Genomic DNA, 24,027 nt, shown 5'->3' with positions numbered 1-24,027 from the left:
CTACAAAGAGGGCTGACACAAACAATCTTGCACATATAGGTCCCTTTCCTTTCTTTAAAATCTCTTTGGGATATAAGCCCAGTTGTAACACTGCTGAATCAAAGATATGCACAGTTTGATAACTTTTTGAGCAGAGTTCCAAATCGCTCTCGAGAATGGCTGGATGTATTCACAATTCCACCAACAATGCATCAGTGTCCCCAATTTTCCCACATCCCTTCCAACATTCCATATTATCTTTCCCTGTCATTATAGCCAATCTGACAGGTGTGTAGTGGTATCTCAGAGTTGTCTTAATTTGCATTTCTCTGATCAATAATGACTTGGAGCACCTTTTCTTATAAATTAGAGTCAATTCTCTATATATTTTAGAAATGATGGCTTAATCAGAACTTTTAACTGTAAAAATGTTTTCCCAGTTTATTGCTTCCCTTCTAATCTTGTCTGCATTAGTTTTGTTTCTACAAAAACTTTTTAATATGATATAATCAAAATTTTCTATTTTGTGATCAATAATGATCTCTAGTTTGTCTTTGGCCATAAATTCCTTCTTCTTCCAGGTCTGAGGTAAACTATCCTATACTCTTCTAAATTATTTATAATCTCATTCTTTATGCCTCGGTCATGAACCTATTTTGACCTTATCTTGCTGTATGGTGTTAAGTATGGATCAATAGCTAGTTTCTGCCATACTAATTTCCAGTTTTCCTCTCAGTTTTTGTCAAACAGTGAGTTCTTATCCCCAAAGCTTGGATCTTTGGGCTTGTCAAACACTAGATTATTAAAGTTATTGACTGTTTTGTCCTTTGAACCTAATCTATTCCACTGATCAACTAGTCTATTTCTTAGCCAATATCAAATGGTTTTGGTAACCGCTGCTTTATAATATAATGTTATATGTGGTACAGCTAGGCCACCTTCATTTGATTTTCTTTTCATTAGTTCCCTTGAAATTCTTGACCTTTTGTTTTTCCTTATGAACTTTGTTGTTATTACTTCTAGGTCATTAAAAAAGTTTTTTGGAGTCTAATTGGTATAGTGCTAAATAAATAGATTAGTTTAGGTGATATTGTCATCTTTGTTATATTTGCTTGCCCTATCTAAGATCATTTAAATTTTTCCAATTGATTAGATTTGACTTTATTTGAGTGGAAAGTGTTTTGTAGTTTTGCTCATATAATTCCTGATTTTCCCTTGGCAGATAGATTCCTAAATATTTTATACTATCAGTACTTTAAAAGGAATTTCTACTTGTAACTCTAACTTTTGGATTTTGTTAGTGATATATAAGAGTGCTAATGATGTATGTGGGTTTATTTTGTATCCTGCAACTTTGCTAAAGGTGTGGATTATTTCTAATAGCTTTTTACTAGCATCTCTGGGGTTCTCTAAGTATACCAAGATATCATCAGCAAAGAGTGATAATTTGGTTTCCTCATTACTTATTCTAATTCCTTTAATCTCTTTCTTGACTCTTATTGCCAAAACTAGAATTTCTAATACAATATTGAATAGTAATGGTGATAGTGGGCAATCTTGTTTCACTCCTGATCTTATTGAGAATGGTTCCAGTTTATCCCCATTACATATGATGCTTACTGATGGTTTTAAATAGATCCTACTGATTATTTTAAGGAAAACTCCATTTATTCCTATACTCTCAAGTTGTTTTTTTTAAATAAGAATGGATGTTGGATTTTATCAAATGCTTTTTCTGCATCTATTGATATGATCATATGGTTTTTATTAATTTGGTTATATAATAATTGTTTTCTTAATATTGAACCAGCCCTGGATTCCTAATATAAATCTTACTTGATCTTGGTGAATTATCCTGGGCATGATTTTCTGTAGTCTTTTTGCTAATATATTATTTAAGAATTTAGCATCAATATTCATTAGGGAGATTGGTGTATAATTTTCTTTCTGTTTTCAATGGCTGTCATAAAAAAAATTGGTAGGATTCCTCCATTACCTATTTTTTTCAAATAGTTTATATAGCAATGGGACTTATTGTTCTTTAAATGTTTGGGAGAATTCACATGTAAATCCATCTGGTCCTGGGGATTTTTTCTTAGGGAATTGATTAATAGCTTGTTTTATTTCTTTTTCTGAAAAGGGACTATTTAAGCAATTTACTTCCCCCTCTGTTAATCTGGGAAGCCTATATTTTTGGAGGTAGAAATTCATTTCACTTAGGTTATCAAATTTATTGTCATAAAGTTGGGCAAAGTAACACGTTATTATTGCTCTATATTCCTCTTCATTGGTGGAAAGTTCTCCTTTTTCAATTTTTAAGACTAACAATTTGATTTTCCTCTTTCCTTTTTCTAATCATATTTACCAAAGGTTTATCTATTTTGTAGGGTTTTTTTCATAAAACCAACTCTTAGTTTTATTTATTAATTCAATTTTTTTAAACTTTCAATATTATTAATTTCTCCTTTTAATTTTACAATTTCAAGTTTAGTATTTTTTTGCTTCTTTTTAAAATTAATTTTTTTATTAATTTTATAATTATAACATTTTTTACAACATTATCCCTTGTAATCCCTTCTGTTCCGAATTTTCCCCTACTTCCCTCCACCCCCTCCCCCAGATGGCAGGCATATTAAATATGTTATAGTATATCCTAGGTACAATATATATGTGCAGAACCGAATTTTGTTGTTGTTGTTGTTGCAAAGGAAGAATTGGATTAAGAAGGTAAAAAATAACCTGGGTAGAAAAACAAAAAAAACTTAACAGTTTACACTCATTTCCCAATGTTCCTTTTCTGGGTATAGCTGATTCTGTCCATCACTGATCAATTGGAATTGGATTAGCTCTTCTCTGTGTTGAAGATATCCACTTCTATCAGAATACATCCTCATAACAGTATCATTCTTGAAATGTATAATTATCTCCTAGTTCTGCTCGTTTCACTCAGCATCAGCTCATGTAAGTCTCTCCAAGCCTCTCTGTATTCATCCTGCTGGTCATTTCTTACACAACAATACTATTCCATAACATTCATTTACCCAACTATTCTCCAATTGATGGGCATCCGTTCATTTTCCAGTTTCTAGCCACTACAAAAAGGGATGCCACAAACATTTTGGCACATACAGGTCCCTTTCCCTTCTTTAGTATTTCCTTGGGATATAAGCCCAGTAGTAGCACTGCTGACTCAAAGGTTTGCACAGTTTGATAACTTTTGGGCATAATTCCATATTGCTCTCCAGAATGGTTGGATTATTTCGCAACTCCACCAACAATGCATGTGTCCCAGTTTTCCCATATCCCTCTAACATTCAGCATTATCTTTCCCTGACATTCTAGCCAATCTGACAGGTGTGTAGTGGTATCTCAGAGTTGTCTTAATTTGTATTTCTCTGATCAATAATGATTTGAAACACTCTTTCATATGAGTGGAAATAGTTTCAATTTCATCATCTGAAAATTGTCTGTTCATATCCTTTGACCATTTATCAATTGTAGAATGGCTTGATTTCTTATAAATTAAAGTCAATTCTCTGTATATTTTGGAGATGAGGCCTTTATCAGAACCTTTAACTGTAAAAATGTTTTCCCAATTTGTTACTTCCCTTCTAATCTTGTTTGCATTAGTTTTGTTTGTGCAGAAACTTTTTAATTTGGTGTAATCAAAATTTTCTATTTTGTGATCAATAATGGTCTCTAGTTCTCCCTTGGACACAAATTCCTTCCTTTTCCACAAGTCTGAGAGGTAAACTATCCTATGTTCCTCTGATTTATTTATGATCTCATTCTTTATGCCTAAATCTTGGACCCATTTTGATCTTATCTTAGTATGTGGTGTTAAATGTGGGTCAATGCCTAGTTTCTGCCATACTATTTTCCAATTTTCCCAGCAGTTTTTTGTCAAATAATGAATTCTTATACCAGAAATTGGGATGCTCATTTTTTCTGGGTAAGTTATTCTTGGCTGCATACCAAGTTCCTTAGCCTTTCGGAATATTATATTCCAGGCCCTTCATTCTTTTAATGTGGATGCTGCTAGATCCTGGGTTATCCTTATTGTGGCTCCTCCATATCCTTTGTCTGATGGTTCTTGAACTTGGCTACTATATTTCTTGGCGTTTTGATTTTAGGGTCCCTTTCAGCAGGAGATCGATGAATTTTTTCAATATCTATTTTACCCTCTGTTTCCAAAACGTCTGGGCAGTTCTCTTTGATAATTTCCTTGAAAATAGTATCCAGGCTCTTTTTTTCCTCACATTTTTCAGGGAGTCTGATTATTCTCAAATTGTCTCTCCTGGATCTGTTTTCCAGGTCTGTTGTCTTTCCAATAAGTTACTTGACATTCTTTTCAATTGTTTCATTTTTCTGGTTTTGCTTGACTACTTCTTGGTTTCTCCTTGAGTCATTTATTTCTACTTATTCGAGTCTAATTTTCAATGATGTATTTTCTTCACTCACTTTAAATATATATATATTTGTAATTGTCCAATTAAATTTTTATCTTCTATGGAATTTTTTTCCATTTCATCCATTTTATTTTTTAGAGAGCTGTTTTCTTTTTCCAGCTCACTAATCCTGTTTTCCTTGGAGTTGTTTGCCTTTTCTAATTCACTAATTTTATTTCCCAATGATTTGATCTCTTTATCCACTCTGGATAACTTCTCCAGGCTCTCTTTCCAAGCTTCCCTTTCCTTTTCCCATTTCTCTTCTAGCTCTCTTGTGAGAGCCTTTTTGATTTCCTCTATGAGATTATTTTGCATTGAGGAGCAGATCATATCCCTCTTAGGGGATTCCTCTGGAGACAATCTGCTTTTGGTCTCCTCAGTATTTGAAGTCTGCTCTCTCTCCATACAGAAACTGTCAATGGTTAGAGCCCTTTTAAATTTTTTGTTCATTTTGTCAGAGCGGGAATCGAAGAAAACAAATTGACAAGAGAAACAATTGGTCTGTTTCTGGGGGGGGGGGGGAATGGGGCTGGATCGTGTTACTTGGCTTTCTCTACAGACTGCAGGAGACAGCAGCAAGGCACTTACAGACAGTAATGGTTGTGCTGCATCTGCGCTCTGAGGCTCTACAAATGTGCTGAGTCTCTTCAGGTGGGGGTGAGGGTGGCCAGGTCCTGAGAGACACTAGCTTTCCGGGGTTTTACTCTTTACCTCCAGTCTTTACACCTTCTCTGCTGGCTTGCTGCCAAAACGGAGCATCCACACTGGGGTAAAAGTCTTTTTGCAGAAATGGATGAGATCGCACTCCTCCCCCCTTGGGTCTTCGCTGTTTGAGCTGCCTGTCTCCCTCTGGCTGCCTGCCGTTGGTCTGGGCCCAGTCTGTTCGACCCTCCCCCAAGCAAACATAGACTTTCTCTGATGAATTTCACAGATGTCTTCGGTTGGTGATTATTTGTGGGTTTCTTTTCCTATTTGTGGGTTTCTTTTCCAATCAAGCATTAATTCCAAGGCTTGTCATGAAGTAAGTCCTGAGAGAAAACGCAGAGCTCAAGCAGCTGTCTGCCTCCATGCCACCATCTTGGCCAGAAGTCTTCAAGTTTAGTATTTGATTGGGAGAATTTAATTTGGTCTTTTTCTAGCTTTTTAAGTTGCAAACCCAATTCATTTATCTTCTCTTTCTCTATTGTATTCGAGTAAACCTCTAGAGATATAAAATTTCCCCTTATTGCCATTTTGACTGCATCCCACAAATTTTGGTATGATGTCTCATTGTTGTCATTATCTAGAGTAAAATTATTAATTGTGTCTATAATTTGCTGTTTCACCCAATCATTCTTTAAGATGAGATTATTTAGTTTCCAATTACTTTTTGGTCTATTTACCCCTAACTTTTTGTTGAATGTAGTTTTTTTTTCATTGTAGTTTGAAAAGAAAGCATTTACTATTTCTGCCTTCCTGCATTTTATTTTGAGGTCTTTATGTCCTAATATATGGTCAATTTTTGTATAGGTTCTATGAACTGCTGAGAAGAAAGTATGCTCCTTTCTGTCACCATTCAGTTTTCTCCAAAGATCTATCATACCTAATTTTTCTAATATTGTATTTACCAGTTTAATATTTTTCTTATTTGTTTTGTGGTTTTTGATTTATCTAATTCTGAGAGGGCAAAGTTGAGATCTCCCACTATTATACTTCTGCTGTCTATTTCTTCTTGCAACTCTCTTAACTTCTCCTTTAGGAAGTTAGATGCTATACCACTTGGTGCATATAAGTTTAATATTGATATTGCTTCACTGTCTATGCTACCCTTTAGTAAGATATAGTTTCCTTCCTTATCTCTTTTAATTAGATCAATTTTTGCTTTTGCTTGACCTGAGATAAGGATGGCTCCCCCTGCTTTTTTTTACTTCACCTGAAGCATAATAGATTCTGCTCTAGCCTTTTACCTTTACTCTGTATGTATCTCCCTGCTTTAAATGTGTTTCCTGTAAACAACATATTGTAAGGTTCTGACTTTTGATCCAGGCTGCTACCCCCCTCCACTTAATGGGACAGTTCATCCCATTTACATTTATAGTTAAAATTACTAATTCTGTATTTCCTGCCATCTTATTATCCCCAGATTATGCTTTTCTTTTTCTTGCCCCCCCTTACCTCCTTTCCCAGTATTAAACTTATGGGCACTACTTGTGTCATGCAGCTCTCCCTCTTTAGGATCCCTTCCACCCCCTTTGAATCCCTTCCCCTTTCTTGTACCATTCCCTTATTACTCTTTTCCTTTTCCCTTTTCTTCTCCCACTTTTTAATGAGGTGATAGAAGTTTCTTTGTTTTTGTTTATTAATTTTATAATTATAACTTCTTTTTGACAATACATATGCATGGGTAACTTTTTACAACATGATCCCTTGCACTCACTTCTGTTCTGAATTTTCCCCTCCTTCACTCCACCTCCTCCCCTAGATGACAGGCAGTCCCATATATGTTAAATATGTTATAATATATCCTAGATACAATATATGTGTGCAGAACCGAATTTATTGTTGCACAGGAAGAATTAGATTCAGAAGGTAAAGATAACCTGGGACGAAAAACTAAAATGCAAACAGTTTACACTCATTGTCCAGTGTTCCTTTTCTGGGTGTATCTGATTCTGTCCATCATTGATCAATTGGAACTGAATTATATCTTCTCTTTGTTGAAGATATCCAGTTCAATCAGAATACATCTTCATACAGTATTGTTGTTGAAGTGTATAATGATCTCCTGGTTCTGTTCATTTCACTCAGCATCAGCTCATGTAAGTCTCTCCAAGCCTCTCTGTATTCATCCTGCTGGTCATTTCTTACACAACAATAATATTCCATAACATTCATATATCATAATTTACCCAACTATTCTCCAGTTGATGGGCATTCATTCATTTTCCAGTTTCTAGCCACTACAAAAAGGGCTGCCACAAACATTTTGGCACATACAGGTCCCTTTCTCTTCTTTAGTATTTCCTTGGGATATAAGCCCAGTAGTAGCACTGCTGACTCAAAGGGTATGCACAGTTTGATAACTTTGGGGCTTAATTCCATATTGCTCTCCAGAATGGTTGGATTATTTCACAACTCCACCAACAATGCATGTGTCCCAGTTTTCCCATATCTCCTCTAACATTCAGCATTATCTTTCCCTGACATTCTAGCCAATCTGACAGGTGTGTAGTGGTATCTCAGAGTTGTCTTAATTTGCATTTCTCTGATCAATATTTATTTGGAACACTCTTTCATATGAGTGGAAATAGTTTCATTTTCATCATCTGAAAATTGTCTATTCATATCCTTTGATCATTTATCAATTGGAGAATGGCTTGATTTCTTATAAATCAGAGTCATTTCTCTATATATTTTGGAAATGAGGCCTCTATCAAAACCTTTAACTGTAAAAATGTTTTCCTAGTTTGTTTCTTCATTTCTAATCTTGCCTGCATTAGTTTTGTTTGTACAAAAGCTTTTTAATTTGATGTAATCAGAATTTTGTATTTTGTCATCAATAGTGATCTCTAGTTCTCCTTTGGTCACAAATTCCTTCCTCCTCCACAAGTCTGAGAGTAAACTATCCTATGTTCCTTTAATTTATGATCTTGTTCTTTATGTCTAAATCATGGACCCATTTTGATCTTATGGTGGTGGTGTTAAGTGTAGGTCCATGCCTAATTTCTGCCATACTAATTTTCAATTTTCCCAGCAGTTTTTGTCAAATAATGAATTCTTATACCAGAAATTGGGATCTTTGGATTTGTCAAACACTAGATTGCTATAGTTATTGATATTTTGTCCTGTGAACTTAACCTATTTCACTGATCAACTTGTCTATTTCTTAGCCAATATCAAATGTTTTTGGTGACTGCTGCTTTATAATATAGTTTTAGCTCAAGTACAGCTAGGCCACCTTCATTTGATTCTTTTTTTCATTAATTCCCTTGATATTATCGACCTTTTGTTCTTCCACATGAATTTTGTTGTTATTTTTTCTTGTCATTGAAATAGTTTCTTGGGAGTCTGATTGGCATAGCACTAAATAAATTGATTAGTTTAGGGAGTATTGTCATCTTTATTATATTCACTTGGCCTATCCAAGAGCACTTAATGTCTTTCCAGTTATTTAAATCTGACTTTATTTTTGTGGCAAGTGTTTTGTAATTTTGTAATTTGTAATTTTGTAATTTGTAATTTGTAATAATTCCTGACTTTCCTTTGGTAGATAGATTCCCAAATATTTTATACTATCGATAGTTATTTTGAATGGAATTTCTCTTGCTGTTGGATTTTGTTGGTGATGTATAAAAATGCTGAGGATTTGTGCAGATTTATTTTGTATCCTGCAATTTTGCTAAAGTTGTGAATTATTTCTAATAGCTTTTTAGTAGAATCTCTGGGGTTCTCTAAGCATACCATCATATCATCTGTAAAGAGTGATAGTTTTGTTTCCTCATTACCTACTCTAATTCCTTTAATCTCTTTCCCGACTCTTATTGCTGAGGCAAGCATTTCTAATACAGTATTGAATAGTAATGGTGATAATGGACAACCTTGTTTCACTCCTGATCTTACTGGGAAAAGTTCCAGTTTATCCCCATTACATATGATGCTTACTGACGGTTTTACATATATGCTCCTAATTATTTTAAGGAATAGTTCATTTATTCCTATACTCTCAAGTGTTTTAGTAGGAATAGATGTTGGATTTTATCAAATGCTTTTTCTGCATCTATTGAGATGATCATATTTTTTTTGTTAATTTGGTTATTGATATAGTCAATTATGCTAACAGTTTTCCTAATACTGAACCAGCCCTGCATTCCTGGTATAAATCCCATTTGGTCATATTGTATTATCCTGAGGATGATTTTCTGTAGTCTTTTTTCTAATATTTTATTTAAGATTTTAGCATCAATATTCATTAGGGAGATTGGTCTATATTTTTTTTCTCTGTTTTCAACCTACCTGGTTTAGGTATCAGTACCATGTCTGTATCATAAAAGGAATTTGGTGGGACTTCTTCAATCCCTATTTTTTTCAAATAATTTATATAATAGATATTTTCTTGGGAGTTCTTTATCTTTTCCAATTCACAAATCCTATTTTCTTGGGAGTTCTCTTTATTTCTTCCAATTCACAAATTCTACTTTTCTGGGATTTCTTTACCTTTTTCAATTCACAAATTCTGTTTCCCTGCACTTCCTGAGAGTTCCAGGAGAGCCTTGTGGGATGGGGACCAGGTTACATGCCTCTTTGGGGTATTTTTTTCTGGAGACTGTCTGCTATTAGTCTCTTCAGGGTTCAAAACCTGCTCTCTTTCTATATAGAAGCTATTGATCTTCCTTTTGATTTTTTAACTCATTTTTTAAGCCTATAGGGTCTGCATTCAGGGCAAGGAGTTTACCAGCTTCCTCTGCAGAGCAAGGATAGATATATGAACCATAGCTACCCTATCAATAGGCTGTAAAGAGTGGCGGAGCTGCAGGGGTGCTCTGGGAAAAGCTCCACACCCAAAGTAACTCAGGCCTGGGTCCCACAGGCTGAGTTGTGGAACTGCCCTCCAAGGAGCCCTGCTGTGAGGATTAGCCACTGCCTTGGGACTAGAGGGTGAGCAGCAAAAGTGTCACAGTCCCCCCCCCCAAAAAAAAAAGCCTGCTTTGGATATTAGCAGTTGCCCTACCCTTCACAGCACTGGAAGTGTCTTTGTCTGGGGAGCACAGTCAGGCTGTAGAAATTCTATTGCCCCAGGCAAGCCCCCCATTGTGCAGATTAGAGACTGCCCTGGGTTTTCCCCCCCATATGGATTTGTGGCTGCCCTGCAAAAGCCCCTGCTGCAGAATGCCGCTGCATAGCTATGTTGTGGCCTGTGCTAGTTCATTCACTTCGGTTTTTGGGTGGATATAGCCATATTCTGCTAAGTTTTGGCATTTTTAAAAGTACCCTCTACCTTTGGCTTTAATTTCTCTGTTGGTGTACTGCTTTGCAACCAAAGTAGAACAACACAATCTATGGTAGAGTCCTCTCTCTAAATTTTCCATCAACAGAGATCAACCCAGCTCCCCCCTGCCCATCCTCCCCTCTAGACACTAGCCTCTGGTTCTATCACCACCTTGCACTGGCTCCAGCCCGCTCAGAACAAACCTTTTCTGATGATCTTCCACATTATCTTCAGTTGTTGTGCTTCCAATCTTCATGAATTTTACCAGTCAAGTGCTATTTTTGAGGCTGTTTTTAATAATTAATAATGAGGGTATGAGAGAAGCTCAGAAAGTCGTGTGTGCCTTCTCTGCCATCTTGGTTCTGCCGCCCCTGAAATTTTTATAGTTGCTATTATCTACTCCCTGTCTATGTGATAATAAAGAGCCCTTGACTGTTTCATGTGTTTTGTAATTATTCTGAATGGAATTTCTCTTCATATCTCTTACTGCTAAGTTTTATGGGTCATTTTTTGAAGTTGATGATTTTATAGGTGCCAATTTGCTGAAATTACTTCAATTAATCTTCAATAAAATTCTAAGGTTTTCTTAATAATCATCTCTTTGAACTAAGCAATATTTCTGTTTCCCCTTTTCTGTGCTTATTCCTTTAATTTCTTTGATTTTTTTCATCCTTTTTTTCTATATTTAGAATTTCTTACATTTTATTAAATAATCCTTGCTTTACATTCCTTTACTCTCGTTACAATAGCTTCTAGCATTTCTTTATTACATATAATGCTGTTCTTAATTTAAGATAAATAATTTTAACCTACTAAAAATAGTTCATCATTGACTCCTAAGCTTTTGAGTTCTTTTAATAGAAATAGTAATATTTCTTTTATAAAATTTTTCTACACTTATTAAAATCATATAATATGTTATTCTTATTCTATTAATATAGTCTATTATGTTTATAACTTTTTTCACACAGAACCAACTTCCTGGTACAAATGCAACCTGAACCCAATGTGTGGTACTTTTATTAATCTCTTTTAACTTTTTTGCTAACACTTTATTCAATAATTTTTTCACTCACTGTTATCTCAGGAAATAGTTAGGCAATGGAAAGTATGCAACACAATGGTTTTAAGACTGAGTTTCTACAACAACCTAGATCCAGACATAAGTGTTTTCATACACTCTCAAGGAACAATGGCCAATTACATTTGTAGGAATGTAGCATGGTCACTAATGACTTGTCCAATTTTTAATCCATGAAGATAAAGTCCTTGAGGTAGAGGCATTATAAACCTCATGTGTGCAAATTAGAGAAAATTCAAAGTTAAGTATTTGAGACATGATGAGCAATTAGACTTTAAATAAGTTATTTATTTATATTTGGAATCATACAATCTTTAGAACTTAATAAGTTCCCTCTTGTACATAATTTCTTCTAAATCTGCTGCTAGCTCTCATCATGAACTCACTGTCTCCTTATTTTCTGATTCAATCACCCTTATTCTGATTTCACTTTTCTCCCTTCAGTCTTGACATTATAATTAGTTATTTATGCTGTATCTGGGCTTTAAATTCCTAAACTGCTCGACTGCTTCCATCATGCAAATCCTTGGTCTTTCATAACTCCCACCATCTGCCATCTTTACTCCTCCTTTTCCTTCTGTAGTTTATCCCTTGTTCAGTCAGCCAGTGCCAATACATGTGGTCTGCTATTTATATTTTCAGACCACAAACCCATCCAAAATTTTGTCCTGACCTTCTATTTACCATCCACTTTGTTGTCACATACACACTCCTCTCCTATATCCATTCCAATCTAGAAATTGATATTTATATGATTTCAGTAAGAAATAATAAAGGTCAAAGCAGGCAAACAATGTGATAATATGATACTAGAAAATAACCAAGGCTGGTCTTTTTCATTCTTTCCTTTTCATATAAAAGAGGAAGATTTTTAAATTTTGATTTTTCCAGAACAAAAAAAGAAAATATTTGCAAAAACAATTTTAACAAACTGCTTTTTTCTATCAAAATACTATGGAACTACAATGTTTAATCAGAATATCATAGTCCTAAAGCTCCCAGATTGAACAAAGTATATAAAAGGTACTACAAAAATCTTAGCATGGTTTTAAGCTTTAAAGTTGAGACAGAAATAGTGTTAATCTCTGAAAATGCAAATACAAGCAAAAATTGAGAGTCTTGACTCTCAAACAACTTACATTTTGCTGGAGGGAGAAAACACTTAAAAGGGAGCTGAAAATCAGGGATGAAGAATACCTAACTGTGAAGAAGCACTCAGATATTCATAAGTGATCCAAGTTTGATATGATTCTTCAAATGAAAGTTTCAGGGAGGAACTGATCAATTGGAGGAAGAGATTATAGCTGAAGAGGCATTGCCAGTCTAAGAATGTCACTGGGAGGGAGGTGGAGAAATGGTCTGGAAAGCGATTGGCTGGTCTGGGTTTGAAGAATCATGTTACATGATATAAACACATTTTTTAATGATACTGTATACATGTGATGATACTAGTATACATTTTAGACCAGCACTAGAATCTCTGTTCAAAACTGAGGGGATGATGTTTAATAGCACAGAGAAGCTGGTCTCTTCAGGTAAAAAAAAAACAAAAACAAAAAACAATTAATTGTGCAATTTCCCAGTGAAAATAATAATCCTTACAGCCATCTGCTTGAAACACAATCACATACACCCTGGGACCAAATTCAAAAATGAAGACAAAACAGCAACACTGTCTAAGTATTGGATTCATGCCCAAAGTCCCATCACTTCTAAATATGGAGATAAATATTGAAGGTTCTGAAACATTTGGATAAACTGTCCAGATTGTAGCATTCTCATGATCTTGTTTTCCCACAACATGAATACACGTGTCCAGGGAGCATTCTATGTCTCAAAATACCATATTTCATGCAAAACATACATCAGATAAATCAGGCTAAATTTAGTAGACTTAGAGAATTTTTGAGCTAAAGAGGGTCTTAGACATGATCTACTCCAACTATCTTTTCCTTCCCCAAAATTGATCATAATTCAAAGAAGGGATATTTATTTTATTTCTTTGATCTAGAGAAAATGAAAAGTATTTATAATTATTAGATTGGGAAAATAGAAAAAAACTAAAGTTGACAATTTATTTTGGTCTATTACTTATTTAGTATTAACTGCAAATATTTGGGGTTAGGGAAATTTGAAATTAATGGGAATTTAATCTGAGTACCTTTTATAGATTAAGAAAAAGCTAGTGTAAGGAGGAAGAGAAAATGAATTTTGCTAACATTAGAATAGTTCCTATTTCATCAATAAGCAATTACATACAAACCTCTAGTCTTTGACAACTTTACTGAGAATAATCATTTATTTTGTGGGTGGGAGGAAGCATAATGTTTGTTTTTTTTTTAATTCTTATAAAACTATCAAACAATCCAAAGAAGGAGCTCTATCCACCAAAGCAGGAAACTAGCTGTCTTAAAAGAGCTACCTGGGGCATTGATAGAATTTTAGAATTAATATGACCACATATTTCAACTAAATTAAAATCTTACTTTGGCATTTCACTATGTCTCATGTCTGAGGCCCAACTCAAATACTGCCCTCTCAGAGCCATGATTAAATAAAGTTATTGGGACTTTAACACATAACAATGAATTTATAAGATGCTAAAAGTATTTGAAGTCTTTAAGAAAAAAAAAAAAAAAACAATGCTTCATACCTCTCTAACTATTAAAATAGGAAGTTGCTAGATGATCAGATTTCACAGTCCCTCTCTCACATTCCAGGTGAGCTTCTAAGTTTTTGATATATTCTCCCAACCACTGAGATAACCTCCCTAGCAACAGCCCCAAAATGTTCAGAAAATCTCCAACTCCATAATTCTGTGTACCAGATTTAGGGTTCATTTTATTGCCACTTGCCATAGGCATAATTTGTATTGTTCCAAGTGCAAAGATGTAAAATTGTAACTTTATACCATTTTCATGAAATATTCTCTGATACTTCTCAGCTCAAAATTCCCTTCATCTGATGTGGATTTCATATTCTTTGAGCATTTATATTTTAATTTGCACTATATGTATATATATTTTTTTTCCTTGCTAGATTGTAAAGTTATTGAGTGCATGACCTTTGTCTTCATTATCATTGTTTTACTATCATTCTCCCACCTCATCATGTCATAACATCATGCATTGTACATTCATACACTTGAATGTTTGTGAAATGAATCATGGATTATTTTCTGTAAACATACCACTTTTTGTCTCAAGAATGAGGAACTAAGATTTTAAATAAATTGTACCCACAGTTTCTTGCTGCCAAATGGATGGATGTTTTTCTCTGTGTCTTGATTGCTGATTTTCTTAAATTGCCATGAAGTCACAAGACTATTCATTAGTTGATCTTTTTTTCAAACATTTATATATCAACATTCATGGATTGAATCCTCATATTGGATCTAATTCTCACAAATTCTTATTTACGCTTTCCTCATTAAGTAAGCCAATCGATGACATTAGCTCCTAGCAAAGGCATTTATTTACTAAGATGGAATAGTAAAAAAAAAAAAAAAAAAAAAAAAAAAGCAGCTTTTAAAGCATTGTTCCCATCAACCTAGGGCGCATTTACATGTAACTTTCTTGGGAACAGTAGTCACAAATTTGGGACTATAATGTAACAAATTAGGACCACCTATAAGATATACATGTGACAAGACAATTAAAAAGTCTCTTCATGAGTCTTCATACAGCAACTTTTCAGTGCAGTTTCTAATGAATATCTGGTGCTCTTCTCTGCTGCCAGTAGTTCCATTTCTCAAAACTTCTTCCTTCCTAAAGTGTCTTCCTAAAGTGCATATCTGTTTTCTTACTGGATGCAATATCTCCAAGCATTGGAATAGGTATACTTGAAAGTGATGTGGGAATTGTGAAAAGTGAAGAGAAAAGCCCTTTCTTTTGCTCCAAGAGTAGTTCTCCCTCACAGAGAGGGGACCATTTTTCTCCTGTTCTGGATCTTGGCTTACTTTCTAGAACTTTCTGGAACTCCTCAGGGATTAATTTATTTAAAGCCCCCAGGAATGTAACTTCTTAACTTAACTAAGTCAGAGAAGAAAAAAAAAGGGGGGGGGGGAAATAGTTTTTTTATAAAATTCACTTAATATCTTATTAATATTTTAATTTTATTTTAAGTAATCTAGATGATTAAATATCAATTCCCCTATTTTTAAATAATTTTATTCTTCTGGTGATATAATCCACTACTGGTTTTATACTAGAATTTATTTAGAGTTTATAATCAATTTAAATGGTCTTTAAGAATTCAGGATCAATTCAATTCCAGAAGGAAGTATCTATAAATCTTTTTTTTTTTTTTTATCTTTCCTTTTTTTATTTTCTAAAGACTAGGTCTAACCATCTTTCCCAAGTTAGAAATGCAAAGGTTACTCATAGGCGTGATCATATAAGACCTGCTCTATTTCTAAATTGGGCCACGTCATCCCTTCTTAGGTAACCTAATGTTTCATCCCCTGCCAGGAATTATCACTTTAACAATGAATTTAGTGTAGTTTTCATGGCTTACTACAGCTCAGAACTACCAAATTCAAGCTAATCACAAGTGCCAGCCTCTGCCTCTCTAGTAGCTGGGATTTTTTTTTTTCCTGAGGCAATTGGGGTTACGTGACTTGCCCAGCGTCACACAGCTAGGAAGTCTTAAGTGTCTGAGGCCAAATTTGAACTCAGGTCCTCTTAACTTCAGAGCTGCTGCTCTATCCACTGCACCACCTAGCTATCCCCAGTAGCTAGGATTAATAAGTGTGGCTGTCACTACAAATAGTAAGAATTATTTCAATAAAGGCATCTTACCAAATACATATGTCAGAGGTTCCACATACATTATCTCTAAGCAAGTGGTAAAACAAAAAAGGAATTCAGTTGTGCTCAAAGCAAAACCACTAGAAAGAACTGCCTTGGTGGGGTTTGCTTCCAACTCTATTTAATTAGGTAATAAAATCAAGAACTCAGAAAATGGCAAACAGAAAAAACAAAGCTGTGGATATTAAGATCTCTTTCCCTTCCTCATGCACTTCTAGTCCTCTCCTGAGTAGTTCTAAAAGAATGATGCTCTAGTGCACATCTCTTATGTTTGCTGGTAATTGAGAAAAAAGGTTGACAACTTTGGGCAGTTAATAAAGTCACCCAAATGTTTAGAAAATTATTTGAAGAGTAATTGGTGTGTTTTGTGAATTCTGAATGAATAGGAAGTATTATTTGAGTAGAAAATATCTTTTTTACTTGACAGGAGAGGAGACAAAGATTTTTTTGTAATCATATCTAAAATTAATTTCCTAACACAAGCCCTTCTCAACAATGTGTGCTTGCAGAATTTAATATGAAATGATTAAAAGTTCTATCTGCTACAGTATTATAAGAAGATAAGATCCTAGGACCATAGGATCATATATTTAGAGCATGATGACAGCTCACAGCTATCTTGTCCAATACTTTCATTTTACTTATAAGGAAACTGAGAGTCATTGGGATTTGAATGTCTGACCCAAGGTTGCACAAGAAGTCATCAGCAGCAGAGGGATTAAACCCAAGTCTTCAGAGACAGCAGTATTTGCTCCATGATAGATACAAAGTACAGGAAACCATATTTCCTTTCAAATAAGAAATTTTAAGGGTTCTTTTTGTTTTGTTCTGTTTTGTGAGTTTATTTGTTTTTTAGAGGGTGGGAATGTAGGGAGGGGGTAGAGGTGAGGGATTTCCCCTTGTGGTAAATCCAAATAGCAACAATTTCTGAGAACAATGAAGAACAATGAAAAAAGCTGTAAGAGAGAAGCATGACTAAAAAATGTATGTGAAAACTCTCTTTCTGAGAGTAAGGGAGCTGTAGAAAGAACCATCCCATTGTAATTATCAGAAAGAGTAGTAGGTATAAAGATTTAACACCCAGATAAATCTTCCAGGAAGATTATCTGGGAGAAGAACCTTCACTTTTAAGACTATAAGTGATTCAACAATTTCTTTTAGATTCTTAGGACTATAAAGATTTGCAAGAATCATTAGACCTAATATTTACTCATTCATATTATTCAATTTGTATCTAATGTTTAAATTTAATTGAATTTAAAATTGAATTAAAATTTTAAAAATATTCCATTTTTATTTTCCATTTAAAAATCTTTCTTTCACAAATTGTGTGCTTGCAGGTAGAAAGCTTGTCATAGTATTCCAAAGGTTATCACACATGATATTTTCCCTATGATACCTGATTGACAGAATATTAGCCAAGAGAATTGAGAAAACCAAACTATATCCAGGCACTAAGGATATGGAACTCAGATAAAATTATTAATGGAAACATTTTTAATATTTTTTATTCTACCAAAAAAAGTGAAAATATCAATACTTACCCTCCTTTCTCTTCCAATATTTGGGAATGTTTTATACACATATTTAAAGATCCCTGAAGGGAATATAGATAATTCATCTTTTCTTATTTTCATTCACTGACTAGAATGAATTTTGAGACTCCAGAGAACTCTTCAGTGTATTGTGAAGGTATATGTCAATGGTCTCTATCTTTCACAAACTCTAAGGGAATATCAAAGGCTAAAACTGACCAGTCTATGCTCAAGCTAAAAGAGCACTTACTATAGTGAATCTCTCCTCCCACCACCACCAAATAAAAGGTCCAAAGATGAAAATGCATTTAAAAGAAGCAAAACTTTCAGTCAACAATATTTATTGAGTACCAAATATGAGCAAAACACTGTATGAGGCACTTATACAACATATGAGATTGTCATGCTAGCTTGGAGAAAAGACCAATGGCTCCTCTCCCATTAGAAAACAACCCTATAGTGTAAGGTTTTAATGATATGTATACGATACCTTCTATTATTTCTACGATTCAGTTGTTTCACAATTACTTAAATAGGAATTATACAGTTTTCTTTTTAATCAAAGCCTTTGCCTTCATTGGTATGCTAGCTACTAATGACCCATGCTTTTTTAAAAAGATAATTGGCTAATTCGCTCATAACTGATTTTTAATGTTTCTTGCACTGTTGAATTAACTAGATCAGAAGATCCAGCTAAACTAAGATTTAATCACTTTGGGATCAGAAGCAGAAGATCAGAAGAATTCTATGATCCATAGAATTCTTAGAACTTATGGTCCTTTGATCATCAATCTAACATTTAAAAGAATCTTGGAAGTCATCTGTTCCAATACCCTTGCTTTACTATTGAAGAAACTGAGACTTAGAGAGTTGAATTAACATGCACAGAATCATACAGGAAGGAAGTGGCAGAGCCAAAATTTTATTCCCTCCTCTAATTCTAAATTATATATTCTTTCTACTATACCATATTCAGAAAATTCAGTTTTGACAGATGATCTTCATTCTGCTCTTCTAACAAGGGGAAAAAACTATTTCTGATTTTGAAGGTTATCATACCATCATGTCTTTATATGTGTAGTGATGAAATATACATAACCTAAAAACCATTTCAAGGATCAAATAATAATCGAGAAATAATAATACTCCAAAAGTCTTGGGAGGAGAATCCAAGTCCTTATGCAAATTTTCCTATATTGAAAATAAAATGCCAAATCATTATATCGAGGTGCCCTTAAATTGAAATTCAGGAGTCACAAGAAAAATAGTGAATGTTCACAATCCCACTTCCTCTGCTTCATGGCTTTGTTTAGAATTTAATAAAGGCACCTGTATTTCACCAGAAATAAAATTTTATTAATATCATGTCAAATGTTTTAAAATACATTTACTTTTATTCTATCTTATTTAGAAAACAATTCAAAAATTTTTAATGATAACCAAGTTATTTTAAAATGTGAAAAAGCATATTTCTGATTATATAGCAGATGTATATATTCTCCAAATAAATGTTGTAGAACACCATCTGTTCGACATTTGATTCATTTCCATAGATAGAAATGCTCTGCCTTTGTTCTTTCATTAATGGTTTATGACAAATTTATGATGATATATTTTACAAAATGCTATACCAACTGTGTATGACCTAGAGATACCCTGACAAGAAATCACTCGGCATGCATGAATTTAAAAATGCATGTGACTCTCTCATTTACACTGGTCATCCCCCTGCTTGAACAAACCTCTACAATTGAGTAGAACCAAGAGATCTATAAAACAAGACTACAAACTGTAGAGAGTTCACTACAAAAAGGGGCAAGTAAGTTTCTTTCCTCATCATTTCACATATGGGTTTACTGCAGTGCACAGCCCTCACAATAAGTCAGAAATTTAAGTTTAATGTCTAATATCTTTTAAGTCTTTCCCAGATCTAGTCAAGCCCGAAAGTATCCAACTTTTAAAGTGTCTAACTGTAGACTTGGCTCATGCTTATCTAATGGATCTTCTAGCTCTGAGATTGTCTCTTGGGGTAGGGGAAAAAAACAAGAATATAAATGGCCAGCCACATGACCATTTACTAAACTTTTAAGAGTGGGATATCCATATATATATATAACACACATACATAGTTATGCTTATACTTAATAAAAAATAAACTTAAAGTTACATATAATTGTAGGTAATTTACATAATTTCACCATTTCTCATCTAACATATAAAATTTTATATCACCCTTCAAAGAAGAGAGGATTTTCAGACAATTTGAAAAATTAGCATTATATTATTTTATGTAACTCTTCTAACTGCTTTACCCTAATTTCTTGTCTGTTTAAATTTAATTAAATCTCTTTTTAAAATATAGGAAAAGTCATACTGTAAAGAAATAGATGTTTCAAGTTCCCCCCCAAAAAATGTCTGATATATATATATATATATATATATATATATATATATATATATACATACACATATGTATATATACATACATATACATATGTATATATATATATATATATATATATATATATATATATATATATATATATATATATATATACATACATACATAAATATTTCTGGTTGAAAAGTCCTCTAGGTTAAGAGTCACAAGCTACTGTCAATATTCATAAAAAGAGAATTATATTAACTTGAGAGTTCAGATCAAGATGGACTTCTATAGTTAGGAAACTCATCATATACCTGATGTCTGTCAATGAAGTTTGAAAAGGGAAATTTGTTAAACTGACATATATATAATTATATACATCATAAATTTTGTTAATTAAAAATACTTGTTTGCTAGTTTCTGAAGCTAATTAAAAGTTTCTACTTTTAAATGAAAGTACTTTCCCTTAAACATTTAATAAAATAAACATTTAATAATATAACTGCAAAGTATCGTATCACATTAAAGAAAGTTTATAAATCCCAAAATGAAATTGACATTTTATAAAGTTTTAAAGAAGACTGAGAACTATTGTTTCAATATGCATTAGGTCAGTCCAGGAATGACCATATTGCAGCAATGAAAACTAATTGCCCCTACTTTTAATAAATCTTCTTCCCAGAGAAAGTTAAGCTTGTGCAATAGGCAAATACTTTCCTCTGTCCTCACACACTGTTCTAAGGTACAGCAAAATTAAGTGAGCATCCTGGCCCTACTCTTGAGGATTCTTCCAAATGTACATTGCTACAGTGATGGAGAACATTCAGGGAGCCAATGGGAAGGGGGGAAAGTGACTCCTTCAAATCCTACTTTAAAAGAAGAAAAAGAAAAAAAGACATGGCTTTTATAAGCCTCTATAAAGAGGTTTATATAATATCAACAAGTGATAAATACACTCTTTTTCTGGCCATCAACAGCACTGATACCTCACCAAGACAAATAGGATAGGATTCATCCTGCCTTTTTTTAAACATAATCCTAAGGCTGTTACTCTTTTATGACTTTTTTCCCTTTAATTATATTTGTTCATGCCTATATTAGGGGAGAAAACAATAAAGGAGAATGGCGGGGGAGAGAACACAGTGTGATTTGTACCCAGATTTTCTACACCCTGGTTCTATACCTATTAGTTTTTAAGTTCCAAAATATGAATTCAATCTCTAAAAGCATCAGTGCTTGACTTCTAATTGACTAGGGTCTGAGATTCTCCCTTCACAACAGCCTACCAAAATATAGAGACATAAGCATTCCCAGAGATGAACAATGGAAAAAGCTAAAGCTCCCATTTAACAACCCTTACCTTTGAAATATCCTCCACTTCTTGGTGCAGTCATGTGATTTGAGACCCAATGTAGGTATTTAGCTGACCCATCCATATACATGCCTGCTGCTCAGTCTGTCAATTATTTAATCATCACATCTTTTCATCTTCAGTCATGCCCCTAACAGACTATTTAAAGGAAGATTTTAAAATTTAGCACATAAATTGTTCAATTGCATATGGACTAAATACAATCCAGCCTCCTTGGTGAATGCAAAGCAATGAACTAAGAACATGAATGAGTTCTTTCTCCAGATGAACTATACAAGCAAAGGTTCAGATGTCAGCTGTAGGTGGCAGTCAAATAATCTTGGAAAGAAAAAATTATTTCTTTTCTTTCTCTAACCTTTCTCCCACTCCTAATTTCAATTCTTATCTTCTTTTGCCTTTTCTTGCTTCCCTTTAAAGCTTATTTTCTTACTATGCTTCCAGTCTAATAGTGACACCCACAGACATTACTCAGCCCTATCAATGATATTCTTGGTTGCTTATGTAGGCTTCACTTCACCCGAATCAGGGAAGAGAAAGGGAACAACAATGGGAGAGTTAAAAGGGAGAACACAAAGTGTAGCTAATGTTCCTCAAGTTACTTTTCCTTAATCTTGTTTCTTAACTCAGAAGAATAGATGTTTTATAATTCTAAGATATTTCTATAGATGTTCAAATTATCAGGAATCTCCTTATCAAGGAACTATTTTTACAATTTTTATATAAAAGTATATAAATGTCTTAAATAGATTAATTACTAACTTAAATTTTTATGGAACACTTTAACATTTTCTTTTTTCTTTTTTTTTTTTTTTTTTTGAGGCTGGGGTTAAGTGACTTGCCCAGGGTCACACAGCTGGGCAGTGATAAGTGTCTGAGACCAGATTTGAACTCGGGTCCTCCTGAATTCAGGGCTGGTGCTCTCTCCACTGCGCCACCTAGCTGCCCCCACACTTTAACATTTTCAAAGATTTTTTTTTTCATTTTTAAACATTGGTATCTCTTAGGGGCAGCTAGGTGGTGCAGTAGATATGCTTTGGAGTCAAGAAGATCTGAGTTCCAAACTGAACCCAGGAACTTACAAGCTATGTGGTTCTGGGCAAGTCACTTAACCTTCTTGCCTCAGTTTCCTCATATGTAAAATGAGCTAGAGAAGGAAATGGTCAACCACTTCAGTATCTTTCCCAAGAAAACTCCAAATGGAATCATGAAGAATCAGACATAACCGAAAACACATCTTTTTTATAAGCACTTATAGATTAGCAAGCTCTTTTAAATGATATAGGATCAAATGAGACATTTTGCTGTTTCTCTGCCACATAGAATAGTTGGTTTCACCAGCAATTCATTTCTGTACATTTGATACAAAAAGTCCCTTTTACCTCTTCACCTTTTCTATGCTTTTCCCAAGATGAATATATTATTTACATTTACCTTGATTAAAAAAAAAAAAACTTTGATGCAAGCATTATTTAATATAATTAGATTTCTTCCTAAGGGTAAATTAATGTAGGTTTGTCCACAACCCAAGTATACTACCTTTCCCAGTGAAAATCTGAAAATCCCCATTTCTAATTCTTGCTAGGAAAATTCCTTTTTCTGCTTCTGCTCTTACATTCATAGCCTTTGTAATTGAGATTATCATGCTTTAAGAACTCTATGTGATTAAAAAGTGCTATTATAGGAAATGAGAGCTACTTTCTTGGCATGGTGGAAAAGGGCAGGCTTTAGGTTTTTTGAACTTCTTGACTAAATTTGGCTCCCAGATGCTTTTTTTTTCTATTATGATTTTCCATTCAGCTTACATTGCATGCACATTAACCTCAATTCTGATTTTTCATTTTGCTGTAATGCTTTTTATCCTGGGTTTGACAGTAATATTAAATATGCACCTGGCAGAATTCACCATTCTGTCATTGTAATCTGCTGCCATGCATTTTAATTAACATTTTAAAATCCTTAACAAAATGCACCCATAATAAACATTCTAATAGTTCACAATAGGGCACAAACAATATGAGTCAAGTCAGAAGCTACAAATCTCACAAACAGAAAATCATTTTCTGAGTGTTAAGAATCTGCTTTCAGCATCAGGACCATATAACAAGCCATAACCTTTTCACTGATAATGGAGTATGGTTACTGAAGGTTTGTAATTTGTCACCTAAAACAAGGTCTTTGACTATTCTATTGTTTTGTGTAATGAGTCCCAAAACGAACATCAAACACATTATAATAAATACCAAGTTTACAGTAGCATCAATAGTGCTGCTTTTCATTCCTAAGCAATCCTCATTTCCAACTCTTCTTTCCAATATCACAGCCTCATTAACATAGTCTTTGGTTTTTTCTGGGTATACCTTTGGCAATTAGTTTTCCCAATCTGCTTGATCATTTTATATTACCTTTTTAATATAACATGCTTGATAAGACAAAACTCCAAAAAACTGAAGATG

Source organism: Sminthopsis crassicaudata, chromosome 2 (genome assembly GCF_048593235.1).
Source record: "Sminthopsis crassicaudata isolate SCR6 chromosome 2, ASM4859323v1, whole genome shotgun sequence".
In the NCBI taxonomy this organism is placed as follows: Eukaryota; Metazoa; Chordata; class Mammalia; order Dasyuromorphia; family Dasyuridae; genus Sminthopsis; species Sminthopsis crassicaudata.
Note: the sequence above shows the minus strand (reverse complement) of the source record.